This window comes from Zalophus californianus, chromosome 16 (genome assembly GCF_009762305.2).
Source record: "Zalophus californianus isolate mZalCal1 chromosome 16, mZalCal1.pri.v2, whole genome shotgun sequence".
Taxonomy (NCBI): Eukaryota; Metazoa; Chordata; class Mammalia; order Carnivora; family Otariidae; genus Zalophus; species Zalophus californianus.
In genome coordinates, this window is record NC_045610.1 from 54,633,392 (window position 1) to 54,656,757 (window position 23,366).

Sequence of the window (23,366 nt, forward strand, 5' to 3'; positions counted from 1 at the left end):
GACCAACATTTATATATCCAAATGCCTATCTTATGGACATACATCTTGAGGGTCGGCAAACTTTTTTGGTAAAGGTCCAGATAATAAATATTTTAGACTTTGTGGGTCATTCTGTCTTTCTGGCAAACTACTCAACTCTGTCGCTGTAGCACAAAGTGGGCCAGAGACAATATGTAAATGAGTTGGTATGTCTGTGTTCCAGTAAAACTCTTTTTACAAAAACAGGTAGCAGGCCACATTTGGCCTGTAGGCTATACTCTGCTAGCCCCTGATACGGATTATTAAAAGCAGGATTTTTAAGATTTATTTAAGATTCATATCTCTTGGTCATCAGTGGCCCTCATGAGAATTATTCCAAAGCCTTTCTGTTCCTCAAGGAAGTTAATTACCTGGGTCCACCCAGCCGCTGTTGTGGGTAATCCAGCTACATATAAATCACCATGGAAATCACTGGTCAGCTTGACTAACTCAAAAGAAGGGTCCAGAGAGTGGCCACCATGACAGAATGCTGTGTCATATGGAGAAGGTACCCTCGTGGTGCCCATGCAATGGTTTGCCTTGACATTGGTGAGGGTTGTCTGTTTTCTCCCCCAACACTCTGAGCTTTGTATGGCCCATCCGGACTGGCAGGGGCCTGATAAACCAATGGACGAACCTGAGTTCAGCGTAACTGGATTTCCAGGAAACACTATGCAGTGGGTAGAACTAGACAAATCTCACTGTGGACTTTTTCTGCATACTATTAGAGGTGCCTATGAACAGAAGACACAACTTTGACCTCATCCCCACCAGGGGACAAAGAAAAGAAGAAAGAGGAGGGAAGAGTAGTTCCAGGGACAGTAGAGGACAACCTGGAAAAAGGACAATCTCACCTTCAAAGACTTGTGTAATCACCGACCCCACCATGACACATGGCAGCCCAAGATGACCTGAGGACCTTGCCTCATGACCTCCTCTCCCTTCCCAATTCAGGTTCAACCATCACTGACTAAGTGCCTATTCTGCACCTTGCCAAGACCCCACATGTGTAGCTACCTAGAGAATTTATCTTCTTTAATCCTAGAAGCAACCCTATGAGGTAGGTTCTTTCAAATCCTATGTTATGGAAAGGAATAGGTTAGCTCAGCCACCTACCCCAACATTCTTCCTTTCAACTAGCCACCCGGCCATTATTCCTGGCTCTGCCTTCTTCATGGAACTGACCGGTCTACCCCTTGTTGGGTGGGATAGGGGATGTTTCTTCCCCACTCCTGTTTCCCTCGGGAGGGACTTTCCCCTAAATATTCCTGGTCTTTTGCCCCACACTTCACACCTCCCCGTGGAGACAGAGTGAGTTTCTTGAGAGATGAATGTGGGGAGGTCCACCCAGCCTCGCCTGCTTGCCCTGAGTGCCAGGGTGTCCCACTTCTGGGTTAGGCCTCCGTGCTGCAAGGTCCCCTAGTAGGTCTGTGAGCTGGTGGGTAAATCGGCCTAATTCTGCAGTCCATCATCACAAATCCCACTCTGATGCACATCAAAGCTGCAGCCTCTAGCCCAAACTTCGCTGGCAATAAGGGTGGAATTTTTATTCCCCTCCGCCTCCTTTGTGTCTTAAAGTGGATTCAGAGCTCAGACAGCGAAGACTGGGGTATGTTCAGCACCAGGCCTCTCCAAACCCAGCTGCTGACCCTAAGCCTAATCTAGTCTGCGGAGCACAGTGGTCAGCTCGGGGGCTGACCCATATGACTCAAGCCCACCAGTCAGAGCCCTTGGTCTACGGATATTGCCCCGTGGACACTGGCCCCTGGGCTGAAGCCCAGTCACGCGAGCAAACACATGGGAAACGTGCCCACTGGAGAGGCTATCGCGACAGTGCGGCCTCGCTGTTCAGAGCCCAGGCCTATTGCTTCAGGCTCCCTCCCCGCCCCTATTCCGCAGGCTTTCAGTACCTCTCCCCAAGTTGATCTGGCTTTAGCTGGTTGAGCTGATTCCTGTGTCACCAGCAACCAAAAAAGAGGTCTGACTAAAAGAGGAAGCCCTTAGCTGGTGAGTGATCCCGAGGACGGCCCCGCCATCAAGTAGTGGGACAGAAAGTCCAACAGTCCAACTGCGAGCTCCTGACTGCGCATTTGGGGTTGGTTCAACTCGTCCCTCCAGCACCATCTTCCCCCTCTGGCAGAGCCTCCACCTCCCCAAAAAACCCAAAGCCCCTCAATCTACTAACTCTCCAAAGCATCTGGGGCACAAACGCTCCTTCTACCACCCAGGTGCCTCAGGACGCCTCTGACCACCGTGCCCGCTGCAGCTATGGAGTTCCCTGCGCTCGCTCCCAAGTGGGAGGATGCACCTGCTCCAGGAGCCTTGTTGCCGGGGAAGCCTCCTGAAAGGACTGGATTAGCGCTTCTGAAAACAGGCCTCAGGTGGGAATCATCTAAAAAATTTTTTTAAAAAAACCCAGATTCCCAGCCTCGGTAGGAGACCCAGCAGGTCTGTACCTCCCGGGGAGAAGGCTGCCAGTGGGCATCTCTGAAGGCTCTGGGGTGGGGGCTGATGCAGCGGGGCCCCCAGCCGGCCCACATGTGAGAACCACTGGATCCCATAACATCGGCATCCTTCCCCGGAGAACAGGCTCTGGGAATGCCCTTCATCAGCCCCTGCTGCTGCCACGCCCCCTCCTGAGACCACCCTCCTCAGAGCGCTCCTGATGCTCTCTGTTCCTCAGGCACCTTGTATCTTCCTAGCCTTGCTTATCGCTGGTCTCCGCAAGAACCCTGCGATTGGGACAGCAAATGGCCAGCTTCAGGTGACTGTCAGCTCTGCACACTTCACCCCAGGCTGCCAGAAAGAACAGACATTTCAGGGCCAAGAGGACTCAAACTTGGCCTGCCGGCTCAGACTGGGGTCCACCTTCTCACCCAGGACTCGCTGCCCGTGCAAGTCCCCAGTTCCCCATGCGGTCTTTTGGCCATGAGTTCGGGCCACATTAAACACTCAGCCCCCAAAAGCAGCCAGTCTTCTCAACCCAGCCTGTCCCGGTCCTTGGCGACCCACATTTCAACCCAGTCCAAAAGCCTATCCGGAGATGAGCAGGTTCGGGAAGGGAGGAGCCCGGGGGAGCTTAGGAGAAGGGCAGTGTGTGCAAGTAAGCACGGTGTCTTCCTATGGCTTCTTCTCCTTTGCCTCAAGAAAGCCCTCCCTTGCCAAGACTGAAGCCTCCCAGACATGGATCAGATTCACAGAAAGCCACATGAAGGACAACAAGGGATTATTTGGAGGTGGGACAAGTGGATGAGTTGCACCTCAGCAGACGAGCTTACTGGCCAGGAAGACGTCCCAGCAGATAAAGGGGGGGAGCAAATGGCACAGCACTCCCCAAGGATCAGGAGAGACACTTTTCTGAGGGAGAGGATGTGCTCGTGACAAAGTACATTCCGCCACAGAACCTGAAGTGGGCAGAAGCACCTGTATTCCTACAGGTAGAGAACCTCTGTGGTTAGTGCAGCCCTGCAAATCTAGAAAAGTGAAGCCCCATCAAGGACATTCTCAAGTTGGGTGGGCTGATTTCCAATCAGCCTGGGCTTATAAGTAAAGAGCAATTAGCACATCATCGAGATGCGAATAATTTACACATCATGTAAATGCAGCTAAATGTTTGTCTCTGAAAGTCTGTTTTCTTAATTAGTTAACTATTTCCCCAGCAATATTCTCATGCTATTAACCTCTCCCAGAAACATTTCAGATAGAGTGCAAAGGTAAACTTCAGCACAGCCACCCACTGCTAAGAAAAAACCAGCTCTAGGGGCACCTGGGTGGCTCAGTCGGTTAAGGGTCTGCCTTCGGCTCAGGTCATGATCCCACAGTCCTGGGATCGAGCTTGGAGTTGGGCTCCCTGCTCAGTGGGGAGCCTGCTTCTCAAACCTCTCTCTCTCCCCATGCTCATGTTCTCTCTCTCTCTTGCTCACTCTCTCTCTCTCTCAAATAAATAATAAATAACATCTTAAAAAAAAAAAGAAAAAAACAGCTCTGCAAGAACAGGGACCAAACTAATATAGAGAAACCACACCCCCAGACTCATAGGTGCTCTCTGCAAAAAAGAACACAAGTCACATCATATCTGGGTAAACTTCAGCCAAGATCTGACTCATGGGCAGTGGGCGGACTATGAAGAGAAAAATCTGGTGTCATTGCCAGAGGGGCGCATGGCAAACACGCCTGGCAGTCCGGGTACCAGTCTCCTACCTTTGCCTCCCCATTCACCGGAGCAGTAAAAGTGATTCGGACACGGAAGCCACCTGTTTCCCTCGCCAGGCTTAACGGAGAGGAAAGCTACAACGGGTGTGAGTCCCAAAAGTTTTCCTTTTATTCACCTTTTTTGGCATGTGCATGCTGTGTGTGTGTGTGTGGGTGGGTGGGTGCGTGCGTGCGCGCGCGCATGGGGGGGGAGGAATATGCATGTGTGCCCACATGCAGATTATCACGAATTTATTTGATTTGAGGTGATCTGGTGGTTTCTCCCGACCCTCTCCTGGGGACGGTCAATCAGAGATGGACGGATGGCGTGGGCAGGCAGGGGCAAGGTAGACGCAGTCTAAGCAGCCGGCAGGCTGGCCGATGGCATCCTGTCCTCCGGCATTACAGGGGGAAGTCCATGGTGGACTCTCTGGCACATTCCTCTTTTCTTACCTCTTCAGACTCTTCTCTTTCCCCTTTCTTCCCAAAGCAATGACAGAGAGGATTCTCTGTGAGAACCTGAATTCACTCACTGCTTCCCGGCCAGTACATATCCCAGCCCTACCGCTTCCCGCTTATGTGTGTTTGCACCTGTCACTTGATACCCCCTGTACCCCAGTTTCCATGTTTGCCATTTGGGATGCTAATATTACCCGCTCTAAAGGACCGTGGTGGGGAGTAGATGAGAGTGGGCGCGGGCCTCCCTGGCCGGCACGCATCGAGTGCAACACAAGCCGTATTTGAGTGGTTCCCACAATGAACTTGAATTGCATTTATAAAAATATAAAAAGAAAGGCTAATGGCGTGCTTGGTACACCTAATCCGTTCTTAACTGAAATCCAAAAGGGCAGGAGGGCCATGGTAGGGGAGAAAAAAATTAGATCATCATGGGATTTGGTGCAGATTTTTCAAATACCTTCAGATCCCCATACTCCATGTTTGTGGAGTAAAGCCAAGCCTTGGCTGTACTGGGAATGCTTTTTAAGATTCAGTCATGTTGACATTTTCAACTTTCACAAAGGGTCACCAGCTGCTAAAGATAATAGAGACTTTCCATCAATACAAGGAGAGGGCTGGTGCCCTTTAAGTTCATCTATGCTGCTTTGGAATACAAAGTAATTTCCTCTCTCTCTCTCTTTTTTTTTTTCTTTCCTTTTCCTTCCTTCTTTCTTTTTTGAATAGCAGATTTATTCATCTAATGTAGCTTACGTAGACTAACATTAATACCAGTTTGCACTTCCTAAAGAAATGGTACTACCAGAGAGATGGGGATAAAGTAGGTCACTAGCATCCCTGAAGTGTGCTGGATGGTTGCTTGTTATCAATCCATAGGTAAGACAGACAGATAGACCGACAAACCGTACATGTACACACATGTGATTACATAAATACATACATGATTCATATACTATATGTATTATATATTCAATGCTATTTCATTAAGTCATTATATTTCTGTTTTTAAATTTAATGTCTTTAAAAACTATATACATATAATTTTTAGGAAGTCACCTTGGAAACTGAAACATAATGGTTTGGTGAAATAGCGTCCGACAGCTAATTGCCGGGAAGAATGAGCACTATTCTTTATCCCCTAGATCTGCCATAAACCTAAGTAAGAAGGGGAATGACCAGGAGGAAAATTGGTTTCTGGAAATCCGTGCAGCTCCCAGGAGGAAGACACATCTCTTTCTCTACCATTTTCTTAAAGCTTTATTTATTTATTTTAAAGAGAGAGAGAACAAACAGGAGGCGCAGAGGGAGAGGGAGAGAGAATCCCACCTAAGCAGACTCCACGCTGAACCCAACATGGGTCTCAAGATCACCACCCAAGCCAAAACCAAGAGTCGGACACTTAAAAGACTGTGCCATGCAGGTGCCCCTCTACCATTTGTGGTTAAGATTTGAGGGCTACCACATCTTCAAAGGGTGGCTGTCTTTGTGTAAGGACCCCAGGGGGCATTACGCCCAGATGCCCAGCTGCCTTGGAGGATGCTCTGCATGGACCCCAGCGTGGACCCCAGCATGGGAAGCTTATTTCTTGAGCCCTCTGCCTTCTGAAGCAGAAGTGCTAGGTCAGACGGAAGAAGACTGACAAGTAAAGCTATCTGTACTGACATGCAGTCGCTTGGAGCTAAAAAGCAAAGAAAAAACACAAAAACAAAACAAAAACCCTGGTTCTGAGAGAGCAGGGATAAAAACCATGGGAAGTCACATGGAGTGGGGGTTACCTGTAAGATCAGCGCTGCCCTCATGTTCAAGGGCAACCCCACTTGGTGAAATGGTAAGATTAAACAGCGCACAGCAGAAATGTCTGCCAGGCTGGGGAACAGACCTCCTCATGCTGTCCCTACTCAGACAGCGACCACAAGGGACACGTGAAGAATAGCTTGGTCTCGAGTGGGAAAACAAATGCCTTTCAGCAGAGGTCTGGAGAAAGGGAGATGCGCGGCTGGTGAGAGCTCTGTATTCCTTCAGCTTCCACTAAAAGCAGAAATGCTTTGATGAAAATGAAGGCTTCAGAAGGACAGACTCTCCAAGTGATGCCCAGATTACAATAGACCATGAATGTAAAAGAGGATCAATGTGAAAGAGGGCTGGAAGGTGGAGTGCCAGTTATCTCAACCCACATGGGAGCTCTCACTACACAGAGTGGTGTGGGGCTGAAGCAGTGCCCATGCGTGAGCGCATGTGCATGCCTGTGCACGGGGATGCGTAGGGGGCTGTCTGCGAGCAGCCAGATGGTAAGAAGACCCTAACTGAGCCGCGACCAAGTGAGTCTTCCATAGTGGTTCTCAAATTTGAGCATGCAAAAACACATACGTAGGTACATACATAAGCAGACAAGTAAATCTGCTCATTTCAGTAGTGCATATCCTAAAACTGGAAAGATACCAAGAAAATTAGCCGAGCCCCTGTCCAAAGACGACACCTAAATTGGTGAAGCATTCCACATTTTTCAAAGAGGGAGTTACTTAATGGGCATAACATTTCAGTTAAGCAAGATGAATAAGGTGTAGAGATCTGCTGTACAACATCGTACCCAAGTCAAAGATAATGGATTATATGCTTCGAAATTTGTTAAGCAGGTAGATCTCAGGTTATAATAGAATAAAATTTAAAAAAGAAGTGTCACCTAAATAACTTTTACAAAAATCATATTTAAATTTTTTTTTTCCAAAGTGCAGTTTCTTGGAACTTCTGGGAGAGCAGAGTCAGCAGGTGTGACAGGCACTCTAGGGAACACAGTTTAGAGGAGAAAGAAAGATCCAGAAAAACACAATGGAAACCCATTGAGAATGGACTCCCAAGTTTGTTATGTTCAGCCCAGATCTCTTGGCAAGTGTTTACTGGCAATCTTCACTTGGGGCTCTTATCATCTGCCTCACCTTGCACCAAACGGAACACATCGCCTTATGCCCAAAGCGTGTTCCTTCTCTCGTACTTTCTATTAGAATGACAGATTCCATAATCTTCCTCACTCACCCACCCAGGAACATGGGAACAAGAGTCAGTGCAGAAAGATCGTGGAACCCACTCTGAAAAACTCTGTTCCAGGAGGACCCAAGCAAAGGAAACCCACAGACAGACACTGGGTGAGTGAGTGCCAAAGGGAAGTGACAGGTGTGCCTGCCCATGGGATAACATGCTATGCCTTTGCTCATAAAGTTCCTGAATCCAGTCCAAAGCATGTGAGTGGGAACAGAATATCCAAACAAGACAGAGCTGCTTGACACATCTTCTCGAAACCATATACCACCCGAAGTGGCGGGTTCTCACCTCCCCACCAAAATCTGTCCCACTTTATTCCACTGCAGCCCCGAGCCTGTGGAGAAGTCAGGTCTGGGCTCAGCCAAACTACAGGATGGCCCTTGGCAGAGGCAGGTAGTAGGGGTGGGCTATCCAGAGAGCAGTGTGCCTGCCACTATGGCAACTCATGATGGACCAGGGAAAGGGAAGAAGGTGCTCTGCTAATCGAAACCCAGGCAACGTTTTAGCTCAGCCCCAAAGAAGTTAATGCTCAGCTAGATTTTTTCTTGTCCTCTGTCCCCCTCTTTTTTTTTTTCATGTCACCAAGTGGCTTTAAACCACCCCCTTCCTCCCAAAAAGAAAATCACATGCCAAGATAAGACTTATGATAAACCACTGAGCAGAATCTCCCTCCCCTACACTGCACTCAAGCACAGCCTAAGATCCTGGTTCTCTCTGTGAGCAGCTTATCCATCTCAAAGGAAATTATTTACCAAAAAGATTCTTAGGCATGCACTGGCTTCACCATCACCACCCCACTGAGGCACCCAGGACAAATATTCTCACGCTGCAGTAGGACTGAGAATCACCTTGGGAACTTCAGCAGCCCTTGCCAAGAAAGTTGATTTAGGCAAATCAGGAGCAGAGCACAAGCATCTGTATTTTTTTCTCTAGTGCCCCAAGGAATCCCGATGGTAAGACATCAAGATCCACCCTTGAGAAATGTGGGCTACAATTTGGGCTTCTCCCATAGATCTGTCCTTTACGGGGCAGGCTAAGCTCAGCTACAGTGGCCCACCAAACTAGCCCTGGGTCATGAAAGGGTTAACAGGAGATTTCCCATCCACCCCCACCCCCATTACCGCAATGCCAAGTTCCCTACCATGTGGTTCTGGATGTGATGGAAAACATCTCCAATCGTAAGGTGGAATGGGCAAGTGAACATGCTCCTAAACCCAAAATATTTACAAATGTACTCACTACTTATAAAATGAGTCCCCACTGAAAAATTCCCTCCTTGCCGGAACAGCCTAACAGAAGTCCTAACCTGCCGCTCACATCAGTCCTGTCAAATGCAAACACTTGTTTGTATTTTCATTTCATTGTCAAAGCCATGGAAACGTCAAATCGCAAGTCTTGAAAGAGATAGGAGTTTGCGAGCTCCGTGATACTGAAGTGGTTTGGCCTGTTTTAGAGGGCAGCGGCTGGGAAGCATCAGATCTGGTGAAGGACAGAAGACAGGACACAGGCACAGCTGTCGTGCAAATTTCCATTTCTCCTGGAGATATGTCTGTTTCCAGCAAGACTAGAAATTAGGATAAAACCAAAATCTCCCTCCACAATGGTCTCAAAATGACAGATGAAATAAACAAAAAGGTTTTAGATGCACATCTGAGCTGGCAACAAAGAAAGGGGATCGTTAATGATAAGGAAGCTATAAACTGGAGCTAAAACACCAAAACTGGTTCAGATGTAGCCTAGGGATTAAGGAGATCCCACGGATGGATTCTGGGTGTGACTGTCTACGTGGGGCAAAGAGGAGGCCCTTGTGCCACACGAGGCAGGAGGTGAAATTCAATAAATGCAAGAGTCACGAAATTCTGTCCCTATATGAAAGGGGGGGCTAGGAAAAAATACCCATTCAGCTGCACAGAGAGACAAAAAGGATGATGACATGCTTCTGCCTGGTTTCTGGAGGGAAAAAAAATGCTTGAAGAACGAAAACCATGGACTTTTACCTCAAACACTTCAGAGTGCTGAGTTTCTAGTTTCTGCATGGACTGGGAAAACCCCAACCTGGACATGACTATAAACATCAATTCCAGGCTAACATCGCATAAAGGAGTCTTACAGAAGCAAACGCAAAACCATGCTGAAGGGCTCTCCCGTGATCTAGAGCCCTGGGAATCCTTCGAGGAAAAGCACGCCCCACTAGAGAAGTAATGATCTAAAAAGTGACAAAGCCCTGGAGAAAACAATACACCACAAATGGAGCCCGTGGACACACAAAGAAGGAGAAACACGGCTTTCTATAACAGACGTACCATTGAAAATATAATATAAAATATGCCTCACCCGATTAAAGACATAAAAGAAAAAATCAAAACCGTAAGAACCAGTTGCAACAAAGGAAAAGCAGACATAGTAAAAAAAGAACCCACTAGGACAACTCAGAAATAAAAACTGTAGTCCTTGCAATTAAAAACTCAACAGATAAGGGGCACCTGGGTGGCTCAGTCTGTTGGGCATCCGACTCTTGATTTCAGCTCAGGTCATGATCTTGGGGTAGCGGAATTGAGCCCTGAGTCAGGCTCCGCACTCAGCATTGAGTCTCCTTGGGGTTCTCTCTCACCCTCTCCTTCTGCCCCTTACCCCGCTCATGCTCTAAATAAATAAATAAACAAAATCTTAAAAAAAATTCAACAGACAAGTTAAACAGGAGGTTAGAATCAGCTCAGTTGACTAATCAGTGAACCAGAGAAGAGCCCACCGAGAGTTAAAGGGATAGACAACATCCAGAAAAGTGTAAGACACATGGGAGATATGTAAGAGTATAGAATAAATGTCTATTAAGTGCTACAGAAGGAAATAAACAATGAGGAAGAAGGTCAATTTGAAGGGACAATTGTTAAAAACTTTCCAGAAATAATAATAATAATAATAGTAGCAGTAACGAGTATTCAGTTTAAAAGAGCACTCCAAGACTTACGCAGAACGACACGTGTATACGCACACACACAAAACCACATCATGTTGAAACTGAGAAACACCAGAGACAAATGAAAAAGATGGATAAGCAACTGAGAGAAAGACAGAAAAGGTAAATGAGGTCACTGTTGGATACGATTTTATAATGCTCACAGAGAATACAACATGCAACACAACTCTTTGGTCTGATGGACGTGGTCTAAGTGCAAGGATACGGAATGATGTTGCCAACGTGCCAAAGGAAATACAAATTGCTGTCAACCGAGGCATTTAGATGCAACTCAGTTTTTCCTTCAAGGGTCAGAGCAAAATAGAGATATTTTTAGATGAGTGATTTTTATCCCCGTGGATCCTAGGTGAGGAAATATTAAAAGTAAGAAAGACAATGGACAGGAGGTCAATGCAAGGAGCGATGGTGAGCAGAGAAATAAGCAGTAGTGCTGGAAAATATAAGCGAACACTGATCTTATAAAACAATAACAGTAATTGATAGGCAGGATGTCTTTAAAATTAAAAACTTGGGCTCTGCTGAAGGCAACATCAAGAATGAGAAGACAAGCCACAGAATGGGAGAAAATCTTTGCAAAAGACACATCTGATACAGGACAGCTACCCAAAATATACCAGGAACTCTCAAAACCTAATAAGAAAACAAACTATCCAGTTAAAACAAGGGCCAGGGCCATTAAAAGACACCTCACAACAGATTTCAGGTGGCAAATAAGCAGATGAAAGGATGCTCCATGTGGTATGTCATCAGGGAAATGCAAATGAAAACAACAATGAGATACTGTTACACGCTTATTAGAATGGCCAAAATCTGGAACACTGACCCCACCACATGCTGGTGAGGACGTGGAGCAGCAGGGAGCTCATTCGTGGCTGGTGGGAATGCAAAATGGCATGGCCAACTTGGAACTAACACACTTTCACCAGATGACCCAGTAATCACGCTCCTTGGTGTTTACCCAAAGGAACTGAAAACTCATGTCTACATAAAAACCTGCACAAGATGTTTACAGCAGCTTTATTCATAATTGCCAAAACTTGGAAGCAACCAAGATGGCCTTGAATAGGTAGTGAATGGATAAACGTCCAGTTGTTGGTACATCCAGACAATGGGATATTATTCAATGCTGAAAAGAAATCAGCTATCAAATCACGAAAAGACATGAGTGAACCTTAGATGCCTATTCCTTAGCGAAAGAAGCCAATAATGAAAGGACTATATGTGAACACAGACCGTACGTGTTAAACCAAATGACAGTCCAGAAAAGGAAAAACTATGGAGACAGTCAAGAGATGAGTGGTTACTGGGGGAATGGGGAGGGAGGGGTGAAGAGGTGGAGCACAGAGGATTTTTAGGACAGTGAAACTACTCTGCACAATGCTATAATGGTAGATACACGTCATTATACATTTGTCTAAAACCAAAGAAGGTACAAGACCAAGAGTGAACCCCAGTGTAAACTGTGGACTCTGGGCGGTCATGATGCGTCCACGGAGGTTCTTCAAATGGAACAAACTGACCTCTCTGGTGGGGGGTGTGGATCACGGGGGAGGCTGTGCATGAGTGAGGGCAGTGAATATACAGGAAACCTCTAACCTTCGGTTTGGTTTTGCTGTGAACCTAAAGTCACTCTAAAAAATAAAGTCTAAAGTTTTTTTCTTTTTTTAATATACAACAATAAGGGGTGTCTGGGTGGCTCAGTCTGTTGAGCGTGACTCTTGGTTTTGGCTCAGGTCATGATCTCAGGGTCGTGAGATCGAGCTCCGCATCGGGCTTCCTGCTCAGCAGGGAGTCTCCTTGAGATTCTCGCCTCTGCCCCTCTCCCGGCATGCTCTCTCTCTCTCTCTCAAATAAATAAATAAATTCTTAAAAAAAATACAACACTAGTAGCTAATTTAGAGGTATCAAAAAAAAACATAGAACTAAAATATTAGAAAAATAACAATATGGAAGATGCCAGGGTAAACCAACTTAAAGCATTCCAGGGTCCTGAAAGATGGCTAGGGAGAAGGGGAGAGATACTAATTAATTTTGAACATCCTTAAGTCTATTATGCATGTTAAAACACTAAAGGTAGCCACAAAAGAGAAATGGAATTTAAAACTCCCAAACAAATAAAGGGTGAGGAAAAAAGGAGGAAGTCATGTAGAGAAGTCGATAAACCCATAAAGTACAAAAGAGGGGAGAAGATACTTGGTAAATATAAAGAACAATATAAAACATGGAGAAGCACTATCGATCTTGGACGAGGCCCTACCAACACCCACAGCACTTCTCCAAAGTGCACAGCCTCTGGGGTGCTGATGAAGTGCACACACACAGTACACACATACACATTAGAAGCAAGATGGCATTATTCGTAAAAACGATTGAAGGGGATCAGAATATGCCACCCCAAAGTATACCATTTTGGCAAAAGAATTATTTTGTGCTTAAGGCAACTGAGAAACAGCAGATGCAGGAAGAATTCTCTGCCTTCTCCCCTTCTGCCTAAAAGCAGGGCATAAATCACCCTTTATAATGGTGCCTCCCATCCCCGTACCAGAAAGAGGGGAACACCAGCGATGACTAGAATCTGCATAACAAACCTTATGAAATAATTCTTCTTTACCATTAGTTTCCCCTAGATATTTTCTTCCCACAATGTATGGCCCCTAAAAGTTCAGATCTTTTTTCCTTTATCCAGTCATTTTTCCACAGTGAATTACTCTATGTTAAAATGGTATAAAAGCTCTCAATCCTAAATACTGCTTTGGGTGTTCACATCTTTTCTGTGGGGCTCTGGTGCATGTAAAATTAAAAATAAAATGTGTATGCTTTTCTTCTGTTCGTCTGTCTTTTGTAAGTTTAATTCACAGGTCCCAGGCACTGAACATGAGAGAGTAGAGAGAAAGATTTTTCCCTTCCTCTATACTATCAAATTATCAAAGAATAAATAATCCCAGTTCCATGCTAACTATTCCAGACAATTAATGGGGGGAAAAAGAACGACAACTCGACAATGGATGAAACTGGTATAACCTTAATATTCAAACCAGAGAAACAAAACATAAATAAAAAATTTAAGCGACATCCACTTAAGAACATAGATGCAAACTACTGTGGGTAAAGAGACTATGTTTAGTTTCTGTCAAAAGTTATCTATCAAAAATCTATAGTAAATATATTAATGGTAAAAAAAAAAATAGGAAAGGTCTCTTAAGCATTCTAGACAGAATTCTAAAGATAGCACCCAAAATACTCCCTCCCCCTTCTATGCTCATTTTGCATAATCTGGGATTCTGAATACAATGGGTTTCACTCCTATGATTACAAAAAATTGACCTTCAAATAGGGAGATCAGCCAGGTAGGCTGCTCATCACATGAGCTCTTTAAAAGAGAGTTTTCTCCAACTGGTTACTGAAGAGGAAGCCAGCGATTTATCAGGAGCTAGGCTAAGAAATGTGCAAGTGAAGTAGGCATCCCTGAGTAAATGAGCCCAGCGTCGCCATTCCCAAGTGGTAGCAGTGAAAGGAACAAGAAAACACCAGACAGTGTTTGCTCTGGTGTTTGTCAAGATGCCCATTTGGAAGGATCTGGGAAGCATCAGGTTTTTATAGGAGAGAAATAATAACTTCTCCTCCACCCTCCTAGGTTCTGTAGCTGGGGCCTGGAAATTAAACAGACAAAAGACAGACTGGCAAGAGAAAAACAGTTTATGAACATGTGCAGCACATATATACATGGGGGAAGCTTGGTGATGAGTAACTCAAAGGGGTGATTAGAACTTGGGGCTTATGGAGCATCTTGACAAAGAGCTTGTAGGAAACAGATTTGTAGGAAAGTGACAAGACAAAGGAAAGCACAATTTGCCCTTAAGGGTGACAGATGGTAGGGGGCGCCTGGGTGGCTCAGTCGGTTAAGCATCTGCGGTTAAGCATCTGCCTTTGGCTCAGGTCATGAGCTCAGGGTCCTGGGATCGAGCCCCATGTCAGGCTCCCTGCTCAGCAGGGAGTCTGCTTCTCCTTCTCCCTCTGCCCTTCCCCCCTGCTCGTGCGCTCATGCGTTCTCTCTCTCTCTCTCTCCCTCCTAATAAATAAAGTCTAAAAGAAAAAAAAAAGGGTGACAGATGGTGGGAAGGTAAATATCTGCAGGAACGCATGGGAGACACGGGTTGTTTTCATCGGGCACCTCATGGGGACTTCCCGGGGCTGACCAGTGTCTCTGGCGAGGCTCAGGCCTTCACAGGAAATCTTCTGTCATGTTTTTAGGTAGGAGGGGTTGGTCGGAGAGCCCTTCCTGCATCTGCCCGTTTCTCAAGTGTCTGCTCCAAATCATCAGTATGCCGCAGGGGCACGTTTTGGGTTGGCAGGCTCTGATCCACCACATTCTCAAACATCGGTGTGCATGTTAAATATGCAACACTGGGATTTCCTCCTCGGAGAATCGGGTCCTGTCAGCCAGTGACAGGTTCATTTTTGTGAAGTGCATTTTTAAAAATTGATTTTCTTAACACAAAAAGAGCACAGAGAAGAAAAGAAAATGGTGTGCAATCCCACTGCCCAGATAATCCCTGATGACATTTAAGAGCATGAAAGTAACACAGATACGTGGTTAGAAATGCAAACAGGAAGGGTTGAGACAAAAACCAGGAGTCTCCCTCTCCCCGCCCCAAGTGTCTCTTTCCAAGGTAACCAGCCATCACAGATTCTAATGTATTCTTCCAGAAAAAAATACCACATTAATACCAGGACAAAATATGTCCTTTCCAACCGTTCCTTTTTTGTTTTTTTTTAAACTCAGAAGGAATGATATTGTTTCCAGTTTTATAGTTTGCTTTTTTTGTTTACTATAACCCGTAGATTTTTCTACATCTGCATTTTAAAAACCTACCCTGTTCATGTAAATAGTTTTAAGGCAGGGAAGGAATCACATTTTTCAGTCAGGGTTTACGGTGATTCTGATGGGGCAGTGTGGGGGGTGGGGGGCAGGTGAGCAGACCACACTGAGAAATCAGGACCTGAAGACAGGTGTGTTCACCTGAAACCCTCTCTGGCTGTGGTGTCTGTCCCTGCAGAGGCCTTGGAGATGCCCTCCACACCTCCCTCAGAAGCAGGACCCCAGAATACCTCTGAACACGCTGCATTTACACAATACCCCTGTGTATCCTGTCACAGGGCAACTGGGTATATATTCCCATCCAGACTTGGTTTCTCCACCTGCAATGGTCTCAGGACAATTGCGTGGGGGTCAGGCAGCACCCGGCAGGAAATTATTCTTGGCTTTACTGTGCCCGCGGGCCATTCACTAATCCAACAAAGCCTCGTGGGTAGATCTCCAGCTCACCACTCACCCGTTTTCAATCATGGCTCCAGGCCCAAGCAAAGGGAGCAAGCGAGAGAATGGTCCCACATGGCCCCAGATGCTGTCCAGATGTGCAGGGACCCCTCTCCCTCTACTCCTTTGGCTGTACTCTTCTGCAGATTTTTGGCTGACCGTTAAGTGGCCCCAAAGATAATATTGTTGAGAGGCCTGAAGCGTTGTTCCCCAGCCTCCCTAGTCTTTTAAGTAGAAAAGTTTTGCCTGCTAATGAGCCTATGATGTCCATCACCTAATTATCTCTGAAAATCCTCAGAGATCCCCCCTTCCTTGGCTGCAGCAATGATGCCTGTCCTTGGGAGATCTGCACGGGGAGAGGAACAGTGACACCCAAGGATGGTGTTTTTGCTCCTGTCCTAGCGCCAGGGAAGGCAGATGCTCCCACCCAGCAGACAGGACCTTGAAGGGGAAGGGAGCTGGCAGCCGAGACCCACGTCCCACCTGCATCCTCTGGGGGTGCCTTCACCCCACACAGGAGAGCCTACAGTAGGCATCCTCTACTCTGCTCCCCAGAGATGGTCAAGGGACCAGGCAGGTACAATTCACCCACTCTGCCAGATTCTCAGCCTCCGTGTTCTATTGAACTGTGGGCACAGTGACCCGGGAGCCACGGGGGAGCCCTTAACTGGCTAGGGCACAGCTGAGAAAGCAAGCTTGCAGGGTGAAGAATGCAGACGGAAAGCAGAAAGGACAGACATCGGCGGGGAGGCAGGGAGGAATGAACAGACATGCGCCATCGACTTCCCACTTCCTAATTCCAGCATCCCCAGAGACGGCGGATCCCCCTCACCCTGGATTCTGCGTCCTTAAAATGCACTCTCTCCTCTTCCCCTAGCTAGTCACAAGTGGGTTTGCCTCCCCTTTGGACATAAACTCCTTCCTTGATCAAGACAAAACCGCAGTTTTGATCAAGTCTTGACAGCTGTCAGCCGAACAAGAGAACAGCAGGTTGGAAATAAGCACTGAAATGTTTGCCCAGCGAAAGCAAGCCTCTGGGGCTGGGGAGCATGGACAGTTTTTGCTCCAAAGCAAAGAGACAAGTCCAGAGTCCACTCTGCGTTCTCTGCTGCACGCAGGGCACCTCTCCTGACTGTCTCCCACCTCAGACCCAAGCAGTTCCCTCTTGCAGTTTGTTGCCTAAGTGGTGAGAAAGCTCCCCCCTAAGCAAGGCTGGATACTCAGCCCATGACCCGCTAGGCACCTATTTGCAAGGCTGTCGCAGGAATGCTGAGCAAAGCTCAGGCACCAGAGGAAAGGGGGAAACCCTGCTTCCTGATAATCCAAGGTCCTATAAATCCCTCCCATTTTGCAAGTGAAGGGATTGACAGAGGAGTCCGAAGTTACCAGTCCAAAGAGAAAATGTACTACTTTCACCTTCCAAACCTCACACCCAAAGAAACCCCCAAGGATGAGTCTGAGAGGAGAGAGCCGAGGACAGATGAGCAGTGGTGCTCCTGATGGGTGGAAGGACGAAGTGGCCACCATTTCTAGCTCTTTCCTCTGAACACACGGCCTAATCATTTTAGACCCCCCAGTAAAGCTGAGGAATGTTAGAGTAGCTGCAGCCTGAGTATACCAGGGGAAGAAAGTGAACCTCCCAACCAAAACATCCAGGCGGGCAAAGAGATCTCAGACAGGATGGGAGACAAACAGAGAATAAATGACCGTGGAGAGAGGAAAGGAAGAGACAGGGGCTATTTTGAGACAGAAAAGCTGGTGCAATTAGACTGGATGCCGAGCTAACATTTGCAGGGTGGAGGGAAGTCACAAGGAATATAATTAAGTGAACTGTATACATTATTTTAAATCCCGTTCACATTAACGCTACAAATATTCTACTTAATTCATCATTATTGAATTTGCCAGCAAAGCTGCAGGGTAAAACTCTAGCCCAAAGTTTAATTACACCCAGGCAGAGTGGAGCATTTTTCATGTCCCTGAGAGCTGCCAGACAAGAAAGATGTAGTTTTATAACGATCCACCTTTCTGGACACAGACGCCACCTTCCTGAGGACTTCATAGGAGGGCAGAGGGATCCTGGAAACCCCATACCTCACCCCCCCGAGGCTCTCCAGCATGTGCCGGAGAACTTGCAAAGCAAGACAGAGATCTATGGAGAAGCTATTCAAATCCAGTAATGGCAAATGCTCTCTGATCCACCCATCCTTCCTTTGCTCATGTTCCACAAGAGTACGCAAGCATGCGTGTGCAAACACACGTGCACACAATGCACACTCACCGCCAGGCATGTGTCCGTCATCCTGCATTCATGTGGCTCTTAATGATTACCCAGTTCATGAGTGTCCATGAATTCATGATCATCCTGCAGTCAGGGCTTCTTCCCTAACTCACGTCCTATCTGTTCCTTAAAGCACTTTCAATGCTTTACTATGTTAGCACCTCCTCTTGCGGGGGTCAAAGTCAAACTTGGAGTTTCTCCTTTTTGTTCTCTAGAGACACCATCTCATGCTCTGTTATGGCCCAAAATGTCCAGATCTCTGGGTGGAAATAAAGGTTGGGTTATGATGGTCGAGAAAACAATAAATGAAGAACAGCTGTGGCACACTCATGGAGGCGAGGGGGCTGAATTCTCCCGACCCCAAGACCAAAGTCAAGCAGAGAAGAGCCAAGGGAGCTTACTATTAAGTTCTAAATGTTTGACTGCATTTGTTAGCTTTTAGTGCTAGTGGGGCTGCAACCACAGAGACTTAGAGCCTACAGGGATCTTTGCAATTTCCCTGCACCCACAGCCAGGAAATAAGCCCCCGGGCCCCCGCCAGGCCCCCAGCACATTTAGGTCCTCGGTGAGGAGGTGAGCTAAGAGAAAACGTGTAATGTGAGTTAATGCTCCACCTGGTTTAGGGAAAAAAAACAAACACCTCATTAAGTACCATCTTACCAAAAGATTGAAAAGCACCTCCATCTCAATAAGGAAGAGCAGCAACAGGTGTTTCAAAGACCATTGTAGGCATCTGAGAAAGACATGCCAGTCTCGAGTTTTACTGAGGAAAGCTGGTGCATGTTAGGGGTGTGCTTTTGATGGAAAATGCTGGAAAAGGCTTCGAGACCCATCGGCCGCACCTTTCAAATCTAAGCCGCCTCACTCTCGCCCACTCTTCTAGGCCTGCTTCCGTCCCCTCTCACCCCGCCCAGCATCGCTTCACAAACATCTTTCCCACTGGGTCTTTGAACGGAAACGCATGAGGCAAAATGATGGGTGGCTTTACAATGGGGCCCATTTCCCTGATTCCTTTGAAGGGCAGGCAATTACTGATACAATTATTGTCACTCTTGTCAGTGTCACATTGAAATGGGGACAAAGAGGTCCAAACCTTTCCTTTGCAGCAGGCTAGCAATGCCCACATGAAACACATCCATTTTTCCCCCCACTTTTTCATGAGAGATAATTGGAATGTAAAAAAATCTGCAGTGGGGCAAGAGGGAAAAATTGCGGGTGATTTTCAGTGACAGGGCTCGTGCCAGTCCCTGGACTCAGATGCCCCTACGGGGAGCCTGTCTGGCACGCTCGCCGGGGTCATGATGGATCTGGACAGAGCCCTGAGACAAGCGTGCTTTATCCCAGCTCCGTGGCAGGCTCGTGTTTTCATGCCAAGGACAAGCGGCTCGGCCATCTTCATTCTGAAAATGGCACAAGGGGATCCCTCCTCTCCAGAACCAGGGCCCCTCCGTGGTAATACATGACAGTCTTAGAGACACAGTCACTCCAACCGGCCAGCTTCTGTCCCTGCTGCGGAAAGCGTTCTTGACGCTCACTTCTCTTGGAAATTTCAGGACAATGACAGCCCGTTAGGATAATACACACTCCCAGGCCCCAGGGTCTTCTTGCTGTTTGAACATGCCAAGCTTGCTTGACCTCAGGGCCTTTGCTTCTGCTTTTCCCTCTCCATCTGGTATTCCCTTCCTCCAGACATCCCTATGGCTCGTCCCCTTACCTCTTGCAGGCCCTTATTCACAGACCATCTTTGTGGTGAATAGTCTCAATAACCATTTAAAACATCAACATTCCCAGCATCCTCTTTCCTGCTTTCTTTTTCTCCAAACAGCACTTATGCTATGCAGTTCCTGCATGTTCTACCTTTTTACTTTATCACATATGCCCCCCATTGCAAACACAAGCTCTAGGAGGGTGAGGGGTTTTGTCCATTTGTTTAGCGCTATATCGCCAATACCTGACACACAGACGCTCCATGAATAATTACTGAATAAATCAAAGAATGAATGGACATTAAAACCTGTATAACTCACACAGTATGAGGCATTCCACATCACCAAGGATCTGAGAGCAGCTCGTTTGCACCAGCAGCATTTAAACATGAAGGAAGAATTTTATCCATAAAACCTCCCAGAAGGAAAAAAAAAATAGTAAGTCTCGATGCAGAGAAAAAAAGGGATAACACAATCTCAGGAATGGTCAAGACACAGGAAGCACACGTTCCTCAGATGCTGGTATTTGAAAAAGTCTTGTGGAATGGATTTGAAAATCTGTTTCAAAGAGGAGAACTATTTCTAAAAACCGTCATCATGGGATCAGAAGGTATTCATGACTCACAGTTGGCTTCGGAAAGCATTCAGAAGGTATTCCCAATTCACGCAGGATTAAAACCCTCCCTTGAACTGGAACCCTCCCTTGACTGGAACCCAAGGACAGCTTCCCACCTGGAAGGCCCACATGTGGAGTCCAGTCAAGGGTTTGACTTGTAACTCATTGGCCGGCTCCACCCCAGCAGGTGCTCCAGAAGGGTGGACGCGGTGGGGTGGGTCTCCTGGCCCCTCACATAATAATATGTGGAAGGAACACAATGAGTTACAAGAAAAATACAGACCTCAGCTCTGGAGCTGAGGACCTGGAATTCCACCCACGTTGGCTGACGGGTAAGTTGAGAGACAAAAGGGATGTACTATGCAGGATGCAAAGTAAGGACCAGAAGACGGGGAAAAGATCAGGTTAAGGAAAGTGGCAAATCACAAAACCTCTCCCAATGGCAGTAACCGATGCCATGAATTCTCCATTAAAAAACTAAAAGCTATGGGCGCCTGGTGGCTCAGTCAGTTGAGTGGCTGGCTCTCGGTTTCGGCTCAGGTCATGGTCTCAGGGTCCTGGGATGGAGCCCTGAGTCAGGCTCTGCGCTCAGTGAGGAGTCTGTTGAGGATTCTCTCTCCCTCTCCCTGTGTCCATCCCCCTACTTGCGTTATCAGCACTCTCTCTCTTGCTCTCTAAAATAAATAAACAAATCTTAAAAAACAAAACAAAACAACACACCCTAAAAGCTAGAATTAGCATGGGGAAGGGAAGGTTTGGAGAGGATAGTTGAACTGTGCTAGATTTTGCACAGTCTTATTTTCAATGAAAAAAAAAAACCTACATCCCTCCTCTTATCCCTGGGACATCCAACAAAGGAACAAAAGTCACTGTCCCCCTTATCAAGTCCTGCTTTGCATTTGCTTTCCTGCCCAGAATCACCCAGGAATCCAGGTCTTGCCTCCTGGCCACGGCCCCACCCTCCTGACTGCTGCACCCCATTGCCCCAGCTCCACGGACCCTCACTAGATGGAGACGGTGTCTGGGACACCACCAGAGTCTAAGGGCTCGCCTCTGAGCAGAAATCCAGGTTTGGGAATCCCAAGAATGTTCACCCTCCCAGCAGTTCCAGATTCAGTATGAACCTGCTATGGCAGCCTTTGTGGAGAACAGACATCATCAGAAACAGTGACTCATGCTTACTCAGTGCCTTTATGCTTTTTCCCCCAACTGTTTCATTCGTCCTGAATATTTGTAACGAATGCCTCTTGGTACCTTGGCTTCATTTCGGCAGACCTTATCAAAGGGAGAAATCTCCAAAATAACAATAACGGTAATAAATTCAACTCTCTTCGGGTAATTGACGGGAGAAGTAAGCTTCAAAGGGCAACAACCTGCCTTGTAACTAATGGACCCGAGATGGTGCAGCCCTGCGGCCTAGGTCTGTGCGTGTGCTTGAGGACTCAGCGGAGAGTTGCCCGTGGAACATTCCATACGCATCTAATATGTATGGCGTTACACGTGACTCTGCTGGTCATCAGCCAGGGGTAAAGCAAAGTACGACAAACAACTGCCTGACCATTTATCGGAGGTTCTTCTCCCAGTTTATTCAGTAGAAAAGGGGGAGAGAAGATTGAGAGGAAACTTAACAGGAACTTAACAGCCACGAGCAGCTGACACGCGATGGACGGCGGGTGGGCAAGCGCTTGGCCTCCATGCCAGTGAATCCTACCACGTGCTCAAAACCATTGAGAGGGTGGGATGCTGGCCTTCTGCTGAAGGCCTGCGCCAGGAGCACAGCCAGGAGCCGGTGACATTCACCATGGGGAGCCAATGAACATAGGCAGAGGAGCTGGACTGCGGGTGGGAGGCTGTTTCCAGGAGTCGTCTGTGCAAGAACCCAGCCAGGATCACAGAGCATGAGAAACTGCACCCCCCTCCAGACAGAGTGGCAAGTTCTAATCACAGCGATGGCTCAGGCAGAAGCTTGGTTTCGCTCATCTCCTCGTCCCTGTCTGCTATCAAACCTCCTCCACTGGTGGGGGGTACAGGGCTGGAGATAGCAAGGCAGAGTCCTACTCTTCATGGAGTTTACAAATGAAGAAGGAACACCGTGTCGCAGGGAGGAAATGAGCAAAGAGGAGGGAAGAGGAGGCGTGTGGGAACTCTCCCTCTCAGAACAGGGGTGTCCCAGTTCAGGCTGGAGGCATTCTGACTGCACTGGTGAATGCTGAGAACAACCGTTCCTAAGTACAGAACCCGATGAACTCTCAGCCGCCCTGGGATTTCTGTCCACCTGCATATGTCCCATTCCCTGTCATCTCCAAGCATGGGTGGAACGTGTGCTGAGAGGAAGCTAGTAGTAGTTACGAGCCCTCCTAAGTAGCCCTACTGACCCAGAGGAGGCACACGCCATCTGCAGTTTGCCAAAGACATTTGGACCCCTTAGCACAGTCTTGCTGGAGCTACAGAGCCAACCTGTTACCCACCTCACATTTAGGTGGTCAGTAGACCTTTGACAAAGGTGCCTAAAAAAAATTTAATAAGGAAAAGAACATCTTTTCTAAAAATGGCGCTGGAACAACTGGATTTCAAAATGTAAAAAGAAAGATAGAAAGAAGGAAAGAAGGAAGGAAGCAAGCAAGCAAACCTGAAATCTTGACCCCTACCTCACACCACAAACAAAAATTAACAAGGTCTTATAGACATAAACATATAAGGCTAAAACTATAAAGCAACTGGAAAAAAAAATACAGGACAATCTCTACACAACCTGAGGGTAGGTAAAG

General features: G+C 47.0%; 1 protein-coding gene and 1 non-coding gene across 5 annotated transcripts in view; one reads left to right on the plus strand and one right to left on the minus strand.

Annotated features, from left to right (window-relative positions):
• The window catches only part of SLC39A11 (solute carrier family 39 member 11), a 331,048-nt gene that overhangs the window by 151,332 nt on the left and 156,350 nt on the right, over positions 1 to 23,366 (minus strand). The gene's annotated exons all lie outside the window — the stretch shown is intronic.
• On the plus strand, positions 7,065 to 7,169 carry LOC113908434. Its single transcript, XR_003515496.1, has one exon. It is a non-coding gene; the product is annotated as a U6 spliceosomal RNA (small nuclear RNA).